The following is a 9,471-nucleotide window of genomic DNA, read 5'->3' as shown; positions in this document are numbered from 1 at the left end:
GGCGAGCCGGCGCTAAAAATTGGCGTGGGGGCGAGTGTGTTTCCAGCCGCCGACCCCAGAGCCGTTCCCCAGACATCGTTTATATTTTCTTAAAAAGGGTATTCGGCAAAGTTCGGTAAACTGGACAAATTATTCAGCTAAAGTTCGGCAAACTGGACATATATTCGACATGTTCGACATTACATAGCAAAGTTACTTAAAAAAAAGCTGCAACTATAACTATTTAAGGGCCAACGAAGTCGTTGAGCGCGGCGAAGTCGCCGATGTCGCCACCATCCTCACCGTCGTCGGCGGCGGCCTTCTCCTCCTTGACGGGGCCGTCCCTGCTGGACCCCTGCCCGGCGTCGTCCTGGCGGACCGGTGGCGGCTGCGCGTCGTCGTCGCTGTCATCGAGGACGACGACGCCTCCCTCGTCGCGGCCCCGGCGCCGAACTTCAAACTGCTCGTAGGCGCGGCACTGGCGCTCCATCTCCATGCGTGCCCAGTCATCGCGCACCCATTTCAAGGACGCCACGTCATCGAACTCCTCCTTGACGCCGCCTGCGAGCCCGGGCTCCGTCTTCACGACGGCGAGCCCCGACTCCGTCTTCGGTTTGACGTAGCGCGGAGGAGCCGAGGAGGAGGCGCGCCGGCCGCCCTCATTGATGACGATGTCGGCGCCGCGAATGCGCCGGCCGAGCGGCGTCTCTGCGGGTTCGGCCTTGACGCCGAACACCGCCGGCGAGCCGGAAGAATGGGAAGAGGAGCGGGAGGAGGAGCGAGAGGAGGAAGTCAAGGAGGAGCAAACCTCATGGGCATCCATTGCCCGGCGCTCCGGCAGGGGACCGGGGCGGCCGCCACGACAGGTTATGCCAGCGGCGGGTCATTGCCGCCCTCGAGGTACTCCAGTACTTCATGGAGCGTGCGACCGGCGGCGCCCCATCATACGCGGCGCCCCTCACTATTCTTGATGCCCCCACCACCGGTGCCCCGTTGGTGGACGCCAGCCTCTGCGCCTGGCGGTGCTGAAAGTACGCCGCCCACGACGCGTGGTTGTCGGCGGCGTACTGGGGGAGGGCGCGCTGCTCCTCCGTCAGGGACGCCCGCACGCGGTCGACCTCGGCGGCGAAGATGGCGGGGCGCGCTTCGACGCCGGGCACCGGGGGAATGTGGATTGCCCCGGTGCTGAGCCTCCACCCCATCGTTCCGGCGCGCATGTCCGGTGGCGCCGGGATGTTCGTCTCGAACAAGAGGTAGGCCTCTGATACGTCTCCAACGTATCTATAATTTTTGATTGCTCCATGCTACTTTATTTACTGTTTTGGACCATATTGAGCATTCTTTTCCACTTTTATATTATTTTTGGGACTAACCTATTAACCGGAGGCCGAGTCCAGAATTGCTGTTTTTTGCCTATTTCAGTATTTCAAAGAAACAGAATATCAAACGGAGTCCAAACGGAATGAAACCTTCGGAAACGTGATTTTCTCACCGAACGTGATCCAGGAGACTTGGACCCTACTCCAAGAAGTGCCAGAGGCGGTCACAAGGGTGGAGGGAGCACCCCCTGCCTCGTGGGCCCCCTGTTGCTCCACCGACGTACTCCTTCCTCCTATATATACCTACGTACCCCCGTCAGATCAAATACGGAGCCAAAAACCTAATTCCACCGCCGCAACTTTTTGTATCCGCGAGATCCCATCTTGGGGCCTGTACCGGAGCTCCGCCGGAGGGGGCATCTACCACGGAAGGCTTCTACATCAACACCATAGCCTCTCCGATGAAGTGTGAGTAGTTTACTTCAGACCTTCAGGTCCATAGCTAGTAGCTAGATGACTTCTTCTCTCTTTTTGATCTCAATACAATGTTCTCCCCCTCTCTTGTGGAGATCTATTCGATGTAATCTTCTTTTTGCGGTGTGTTTGTTGAGACCGATGAATTGTGGGTTTATGATCCAGCTTATCTATGAATAACATTTGAATCTTCTCTGAATTCTTTTATGTATGATTGAGTTATCTTTGCAAGTCTCTTTGAATTATCCGTTTGGTTTGGCCAACTAGATTGGTAGTTCTTGCAATGGGAGAAGTGTTTAGCTTTGCGTTCAATCTTGCGGTGTCCTTACCCAGTGACAGAAAGGGTTGCAAGTCACATATTGTATTGTTGCCATCGAGGATAACAAGATGTTTTTTTTATCATATTGCATGAATTTATCCCTCTACATCATGTCATCTTGCTTAAGGCGTTACTCTGTTTTTAACTTAATCCTCTAGACGCATGCTGGATAGCGGTCGATGAGTGGAGTAATAGTAGTAGATGCAGAATCGTTTCGATCTACTTGTCTCGGACGTGATGCCTATAGACATGATCATACCTAGATATACTCATAATTATGCTCAATTCTGTCAGTTGCTCAACAGTAATTTATTCACCCACCGTAGAATACTTATGCTCTTGAGAGAAGCCACTAGTGAAACCTATGGCCCCCGGGTCTATTCTCATCATATCAATCTCTATTACTTTATTTACTTGCTTTGTTTTTACTTTGCCTTTTACTTTTCACTTTGCATTTATCTATCAAAAATACCAAAAATATTATTTATCATCTCTATCAGATCTCACCCTCGTAAGTGACCGTGAAGGGATTGACAACCCCTAATCGCATTGTTTGCGAGTAGCTATCGTTTTGTGTAGGTACGAGGGACTCATGCGTGATCTCCTACTGGATTGATACCTTGGTTCTCAAAAACTGAGGGAAATACTTACGCTACTTAATTGCATCATCCTCTCCTCTTCGGGGAAATCCAATGCAGTGCTCAAGAGGTAGCAAGAAGAATTTCTGGCGCCGTTGCCGGGGAGTTTGCGCAAAAGTCAACTATACCAAGTACCCATCACAATCCCTATCTCTCGCATTACATTATTTGCCTCTCGGTTTCCTCTTCCCCACTTCACCCTTGCCGTTTTATTCGCCCTCTCTTTCCCAATCTCCTCCTCTCTTTCCCGTTTGCCTTTTTCCCGTTGCCTTTTTGTTTGCTTGTGTGTTGGATTACTTGTTGCCATGGCGCAAGATAATACCAAATTGTGTGACTTCTCGAATACCAATAATAATGATTTCCTTAGTACTCCGATTGCTCCTCTTAATAATGATTAGTCTTGTAAAATCAATACCGCTTTGCTAAATCTTGTTATGAAAGATCAATTCGCCGGCCTTCCTAGTGAAGATGCCGCTACTCATCTAAATAATTTTGTTGATTTGTGTGATATGCAAAAGAAGAAAGATACGGATAACAATATTGTCAAGTTGAAATTATTTCCGTTTTCACTTAGAGATCGTGCTAAAGTTTGGTTTTCATCTTTGCCTAAAAATAGTATTGATTCTTGGAATAAGTGCAAAGATGCTTTTATCTCTAAGTATTTTCCTCCCGCTAAGATCATCACTCTTAGGAACGATATCATGAATTTTAAACAACTTGATCATGAGCATGTTGCCCAATCTTGGGAAAGAATGAAATTGATGCTTCGCAATTGCCCTACTCATGGTTTGAATTTATGGATGATCATACAAAATTTTTATGCCGGATTGAATCTTGCTTCTAGAAATCTTTTAGATTCGGCCGCGGGAGGCACGTTTATGGAAATTACATTAGGAGATGCTACAAAATTACTTGATAATATTATGACTAATTATTCTCAATGGCACACCGAAAGATCTTCTAGTAAAAAAGTGCATGCTATAGAAGAAACCAATGTTTTGAGTGAAAAGATGGATGAACTTATGAAGATGTTTGCTACTAAAAATACTTCTCTTGATCCCAATGATATGCCTTTATCTACTTTGGTTGAGAATAATAATGAATCTATGGATGCGAATTTTGTTGGTACGAATAGTTTTGGAAATAACGCGTATAGAGGGAATTTTAATCCTAGGACTTATCCTAGTAATCCTTCTAATAATTATGAAAATTCCTACAACAACTCTTATGGGAATTTTAATAAGAAGCCCTCTAAATTTGAGAGTAGTGTTAAAGAGTTTATGAATTCACAAAAGAATTTTAATGCTTTGCTTGAAGAGAAATTGCTTAAAGTTGATGATTTGGCTAGGAACGTTGATAGAATTTCTCTTGAAATTGATTCTTTAAAGCTTAGATCTATTCCTCCTAAGCATGATATCAATGAGTCCCTCAAAGCCATGAGAATTTCCATTGATGAGTGCAAAGAAAGAACCACTAGGATGCGTGCTTCCAAAGATGCCTTTATTAAAGCGTGTTCTTCCAATTCCTATGAAAATCAAGATGAAGATCTAAAATTTATTGATGTGTCCCCCATTAAATCTTTGTTTTGCAATATGAATCTTGATGAAACTGAATATGATCTTCCTTTACCTAGAAGGCGTTCTAAGAATTCAAAGTTTCTAGATCTTGATGATGAAATTGATGAAAGTGGGATTGAAAGAAATAAAAACCTAAATGTTGCTAAACCCACTATTTTGGATCTCAAGGAAATTAATTATGAAAATTTCTCTTTGATTGGTTGTATTTCCTTATTGCAATCCGTGCTAGATTCTCCTCATGCTTATAGTCAAAATAAGGTCTTTACCGAACACATTGTTGATGCCTTGATGCAATCTTATGAAGAAAAACTTGAGTTGAAAGTTTCTATCCCTAGAAAACTCTATGATGAGTGGGAACCTACTATTAAAATTAAAATTAAAGATTATGAGTTTCATGCTTTATGTGATTTGGGTGCTAGTGTCTCTACTATTCCCAAAACTTTATGTGATTTACTAGATTTTCGTGATTTTGATTATTGCTCTCTAAACTTGCATCTTGCGGATTCCACTATTAAAAGCCTATGGGAAGAATTAATGATGTTCTTATTGTTGCAAATAGGAATTATGTGCCCGTAGATTTTATCGTTCTTGATATAGATTGCAATCCTTCATGTCCTATTATTCTTGGTAGACCTTTACTTAGAACGATTGGTGTGATTATTGATATGAAGGAAGGGAATATTAGATTCCAATTTCCCTTAAAGAAGGGTATGAACCACTTCCCTAGAAACAAAATAAAATTACCATATGAATCTATCATGAGAGCCACATATGGATTGCCTACCAAAGATGGCAAAACCTAGATCTATCCTTACTTTTATGCCTAGCTAGGGGCGTTAAACGATAGCGCTTGTTGGGAGGCAACTCAATTTTATTTTTTGTTTTTGTTCCTGTTTAGTGTTAAATTCTGTTTCTACTTGCTTTTTAGATGTGGTTTTATGTTTTAGTTAGTGTTTGTGCCAAGTATAACCTATAGGATAAGCTATGATGATAGTTGATTTGATTCTGCTGAAAAACAGAAACTTTGCGCTCACAAGAAAAAATTCAATAAATCACAGAAATGTGCTTTTGCATTGATTCTTTTTGCTGCTGATCAATAAACAAAATTTCCAGTACGTCCTATTTTGGTAGAATTTGTAGAGTTCCAGAAGTTTGCGTTAGTTACAGATTGCTACAGACTGTTCTGTTTTTGACAGATTCTGTTTTTCGTGTGTTGTTTGCTTATTTCAATGCATCTATGGCTAATAAATTAGTTTATAAACCATAAGGAAATTGGGATACAGTAGGTTTAACACCAATATAAATAAAAAATGAGTTCATTACAGTACCTTAAAGTAGTCTTTTTTTTTCTTTCACTAACGGAGCTCACGAGAGTTCTATTGAGTTTTGTGTTGTGAAGTTTACAAGTTTGGAGTGAATTTTTTTGATGGATTATGGAACAAAGAGTGGCAAGAGCCTAAGCTTGGGGATGCCCATGGCACCCCCAAGATAATCCAAGGACACCAAAAATTCGAAGTTTGGGGATGCCCCGGAAGGCATCCCCTCTTTCGTCTACTTCCATCGGTAATTTACTTGGAGCTATATTTTTATTCACCACATGTTATGTGTTTTGCTTGGAGCGTCTTGTATTATTTACGTCTTTGCTTGTTAGTTTACCACAATCATCCTTGCTGTACACACCTTTTGAGAGAGCCATACATGATTTGGAATTTGCTAGAATACTCTATGTGCTTCACTTATATCTTTTGAGCTTGATAGTTTTGTTCATAGTGCTTCACTTATATCTTTTGAGCGTAATAATTTTTGCTCTAGTATTTCACTTAGATCTTTTAGAGCATAGTGGTGGATTTGTTTTAAAGAAACTATTGATCTCTCATGCTTCACTTAGATTATTTTGAGAGTTGTTAATAGCATGGTAATTTGCTTAAAGATAATATACTTGGTATTTAAGATATGTGAAACTTTCTTTTGAGTGCGTTGAATACTAAGATAAGTTTGATGCTTGATAATTGTTTTGAGATATGGAGGTGATAATATCAAAGCAATGCTAGTTGGGGTGATTATGAATTTAAAGAATGCTTGTGTTGAAGTTTGTGATTCCCGTAGCATGCACGTATGGTGAACCGCTTTGTGATGAAGTCGGAGCACAATTTTATTTATTGATTGTCTTCCTTATGAGTGGCAGTCGGGGACGAGCGATGGTCTTTTCCTACCAATCTATCCCCCTAGGAGTATGCGTTTAGTGCTTTGGTTTTTGATGACTTCTAAATTTTTGCAACAAGTGCATGAGTTCTTTTGATTAATGTTGAGTCCATGGATTATACGCACTCTCACCTTCCACCATTGCTAGCCTCTCTAACACCGCGCACTTTTCGCCGGTATCATACACCCCCCATATACATTCCTCAAAAAAGCCACCATACCTACCTATCATGGCATTTCCATAGCCATTCCGAGATATATTTCCATGCAACTTTCCATCGTTCCGTTCATATGACATACATTACTTTTGTCATATTGCTTTTTGCATGAACATGTAGTTGACATTGTATTTGTGGCAAGGCCACCTTCATAATTCTTTCATACATGTCGCTCTTGATTCATTGCATATTCCGGTACACCACCGGAGGCATTCATATAGAGTCATATTTTGTTCTAAGTATCGAGTTGTAATTGTTGAGTTGTAAGAAATATAAAAGTGTGATGATCATCATTATTAGAGCATTGTCCCAGTGAGGAAAGGATGATGGAGACTATGATTCCCCCATAAGTCCGGATGAGACTCCGAACGAAAAAAAAGAGTGGCCATAAAAAAAAGGCCCAAATAAAAAAATGAGAGAAAAAGAGAGAAGGAACAATGCTACTATCCTTTTAACACACTTGTGCTTCAAAGTAGCACCATGATCTTCATGATAGAGAGTCTCATATGTTGTCACTTTCATATACTAGTGGGAATTTTTCATTATAGAACTTGGCTTGTATATTCCAATGATGGGCTTCCTCAAAAGTGCCCTAGGTCTTCGTGAGCAAGCAAGTTGGATGCACACCCACTTAGTTTCTTTTGTTGAGCTTTCATATACTTATAGCTCTAGTGCAACCATTGCATGCCAATCCCTACTCACTCACATCGATATCTATTGATGGGCATCTCCATAGCCCATTGATACGCCTAGTTGATGTGAGACTATCTTCTCCTTTTTTGTCTTCTCCACAACCACCATTCTATTCCACCTATAGTGCTATGTACATGGCTCACGCTCATGTATTGCGTGAAAGTTGAAAAAGTTTGAGATTACTAAAGTACGAAACAATTGCTTGGCTCGTCATCGGGGTTGTGCATGATTAAATACTTTGTGTGATGAAGATAGAGCATAGCCAGACTATATGATTTTGTAGGGATAACTTTCTTTAACCATGCTATTTTGAGAAGACATGATTGCTTTGATTGGTACGCTTGAAGTATTATTACTTTTATGTCAATATGAACTTTTGTCTTGAATCTTTCGGATCTGAATATTCATACCACAATTAAGAAGATTTACATTGAAATTATGCCAAAGAATCACTTCGCATCAAAAATTCTTTTTTTATCATTTACCTACTCGAGGACGAGCATGAATTAAGCTTGGGGATGCTTGATACGTCTCCAACGTATCTATAATTTTTTATTGCTCCATGCTACTTTATTTACTGTTTTGGACTATGTTGGGCTTTGTTTTCCACTTTTATATTATTTTTAGGACTAACCTATTAACCGGAGGCCCAGCCCAGAATTGCTGTTTTTTGCCTATTTTAGTATTTTGAAGAAACAGAATATCAAACGGAGTCCAAACAGAATGAAACATTCGGGAACGTGATTTTCTCACCGAACGTGATCCAGGAGACTTGGACCATACTCCAAGAAGTGCCAAGGCGGTCACGAGGGTGGAGGGTGCGCCCCCCTGCCTCGTGGGCCCCCTTGTTGCTCCACCGACGTACTCCTTCCTTCTATATATACCTATGTACCCCCGTCAGATCAAATATGAAGCCAAAAACCTAATTTCACCGCCGCAACTTTTTGTATCCGCGAGATCCCATCTTGGGGCCTGTTCCGGAGCTCCGCCGGAGGGGGCATCTACCACGGAAGGCTTCTACATCAACACCATAGCCTCTCCGATGAAGTGTGAGTAGTTTACTTCAGACCTTCGGGTCCATAGCTAGTAGCTAGATGGCTTCTTCTCTCTTTTTGGATCTCAATACAATGTTCTCCCCCTCTCTTGTGGACATCTATTCGATGTAATCTTCTTTTTGCGGTGTGTTTGTTGAGGCCGATGAATTGTGGATTTATGATCCAGCTTATCTATGATTAATATTTGAATCTCCTCTGAATTCTTTTATGTATGATTGAGTTATCTTTGCAAGTCTCTTCGAATTATCCGTTTGGTTTGGCCAACTAGATTGGTAGTTCTTGCAATGGGAGAAGTGTTTAGCTTTGGGTTCAATCTTGCGGTGTCCTTACCCGGTGACAGAAAGGGTTGCAAGGCACGTATTGTATTGTTGCCATCGAGGATAACAAGATGTTTTTTATCACATTGCATGAATTTATCCCTCTGCATCATGTCATCTTGCTTAAGGCGTTACTCTGTTTTTAACTTAATACTCTAGATGCATATGCTGGATAGCGGTCGATGAGTGGAGTAATAGTAGTAGATGCAGAATTGTTTCGATCTACTTGTCTCGGACGTGATGCCTATACACATGATCATACCTAGATATACTCATAATTATGCTCAATTCTGTCAATTGCTCAACAGTAATTTGTTCACCCACCGTAGAATACTTATGCTCTTGAGAGAAGCCACTAGTGAAACCTATGGCCCCCGGGTCTATTCTCATCATATCAATCTCTATTACTTTATTTACTTGCTTTGTTTTTATTTTGCCTTTTACTTTTCACTTTGCATCTATCAAAAATACCAAAAATATTATTTATCATCTCTATCAGATCTCACCCTCGTAAGTGACTGTGAAGGGATTGACAACCCCTAATCACGTTGGTTGCGAGTAACTATCGTTTTGTGTAGGTACGAGGGACTCGTGCGTGATCTCCTACTGGATTGATACCTTGGTTCTCAAAAAATGAGGGAAATACTTACGCTACTTTACTGCATCATCCTCTCCTCTTC

Source organism: Triticum dicoccoides, chromosome 3B (genome assembly GCF_002162155.2).
Source record: "Triticum dicoccoides isolate Atlit2015 ecotype Zavitan chromosome 3B, WEW_v2.0, whole genome shotgun sequence".
Classification (NCBI taxonomy): Eukaryota; Viridiplantae; Streptophyta; class Magnoliopsida; order Poales; family Poaceae; genus Triticum; species Triticum dicoccoides.
Note: the sequence above shows the minus strand (reverse complement) of the source record.